The 1960-nt window shown below is 42.0% G+C and overlaps 1 pseudogene; it reads left to right on the forward strand.

Annotated features, from left to right (window-relative positions):
* Nucleotides 1–706: 706 nt before the first annotated feature.
* Nucleotides 707–1551, forward strand: LOC100596927 (annotated as a pseudogene).
* The last annotated feature ends 409 nt before the right edge of the window (nucleotides 1552–1960 follow it).

Raw genomic sequence — 1960 nt, forward strand, 5'->3', positions numbered from 1 at the left:
CGAGACCACCCTACCCTGGCCAACATGGCAAACTGCTGCCTCTATTAAAAATATAAAAATTAGCCAGGTGTAGTGGTGCATGCCTATAGGATCAACTACTTGGGAGAATGAGGCAGGAGAATCACTTGAAGCCAGCAGGTGGAGTTTACAGTGGACTGTGATCATGCCACTGCACTCCAGCATGGGCAACAGAGCGGGACTCCATTCCCACAAAAAAAATCACTAGAATTCCTAGACACCAACAACAGTAAAGTTCAGAGGTAAAACAAGAATGCAACCCCAGTCACAATCCCTACAAAAAAAATATGAAATACCTAGGAACATGACTACCCAGAAAGGTGAAAGATCTCTACAAAGAGAATGCAAAACACTGCTAAAAAAAAAAAAAAAAAAAAGAGATGACACAAACAAATGGAAAAACATTTCATGCTCATGGATAGGAAGAATGATTACCATTAGAATGGTCAAATTGCCAAAAGCAGCTTCAAGATTCAATGCTATTCCTATCAAACTACCAATGACATTCTTCACAGAACTAGAAAAAAACTATTTTAAAATTCATATGAGAGCTCAGATTAAGATGGCAGATTAAGATGGTGGATAAGAGGCAGGACTAGCGCTAGAAGGTGTGATATAGGGTCCAGAGTGGGCTCAGAGGCTGGTGCCTCTCAGCAGTCGCTGTGGCTGCAGCTACCTTCTCATGGACATGGCTGTGCTCCTCTAGCCTTTCAGCGGCCTGCCTCTGAGCTGCAGCTTGGACTTCCTGCAGCCGCTCGCTCGCCTTCCCTAGCCGGTTTTCCCACCTGGGAGCAGACAGCGCCCAGCTGGAACAGTGGCTAGGACCACGCGCAGTCCCAAGCAGCCTCAGCAGGAGAATGGTGCACGACATTTTTTCATTAGTTGCAAAAAGAAACACAAGTGAGAGGAGGAGGATGGCAACTGCCTGCTAAAATAATAATAATAATAATAATAATTATAATTGAAGCAGAGCTCTGTGCTGGTCATAATGAATGAATTCTTTGTGCACACCAAGATGTAGAGGGGTGTGGAGTGTGGAGTAAATCCATGCACTAGTGGCCTTTCTCTACCTGGGATATTAGATGCTATTTGTGAAGAAATAGATCAGACGACTGGAGAACCAGTGTGAAGTTGCCTGAAGTAAGCTTCAGGAGATTGAAGACAGGATAATTGATGAAGATGAAGAAGTTGAAGCTCATAGAAATGTTAACCACCTCCGTAGTCTTCTCCTTTCTGATACCATGAAAACAGGTTCGAAGAAGGAATTTGATGAACTTTACAAAAAAATAATTGAGTCTATGAGCCATCCTTCCATGGAGATTGTTCTCTAGAAACCCCTCACTGAACTCCTTCCCGATAAGCCAAAGCCATCCTCTAATGCTAAGAACTATACAGGAGAGAGCCAAGCTAAGCATGCAGCTGCTGGCACTGCCTTCTCTCAGAGAACTGTCCTTGGAACTTTGGCACACAGGGATGTCTCTTTATAATGGTTTGGAGATGGCTACTAGCACAGAAGAAGAGACGGAACTCTAGAGACCAATTTCTACACTAAAGTCATCAAATGTTAGGAGAATCCTGTGTTCATTTATGAGCCTATTTGCACAGTATAAGGACTTGCAAGTTTTATGAAACGGGTGTAATAATATCTACACCTGTGATTTGGGGTGGGACTCTCTTTTTGGGTAGACATTTATTGAATTCAACTTTTTTCCAAGAAAGTTTGTCTCAAAGGAAAAACAGTTTTCAGTGGGGCTTATTAAAGAAATGTTGGATTACAATCTCTTCAAAGGTAAGTACAGAAGCTATATGTGTAAGGGTGACTTAAATCATATGTCCCATTGTCTAGACTATTCAGACACTTAGAGGATATTTTCTTTGAATTAAAAAGGATGATTAAGAAAGAAGGATGTTCCTACTACAACTGTACCCTGACAGTTAAGTC

This window comes from Nomascus leucogenys, chromosome X, assembly GCF_006542625.1.
Source record: "Nomascus leucogenys isolate Asia chromosome X, Asia_NLE_v1, whole genome shotgun sequence".
Classification (NCBI taxonomy): domain Eukaryota; kingdom Metazoa; phylum Chordata; class Mammalia; order Primates; family Hylobatidae; genus Nomascus; species Nomascus leucogenys.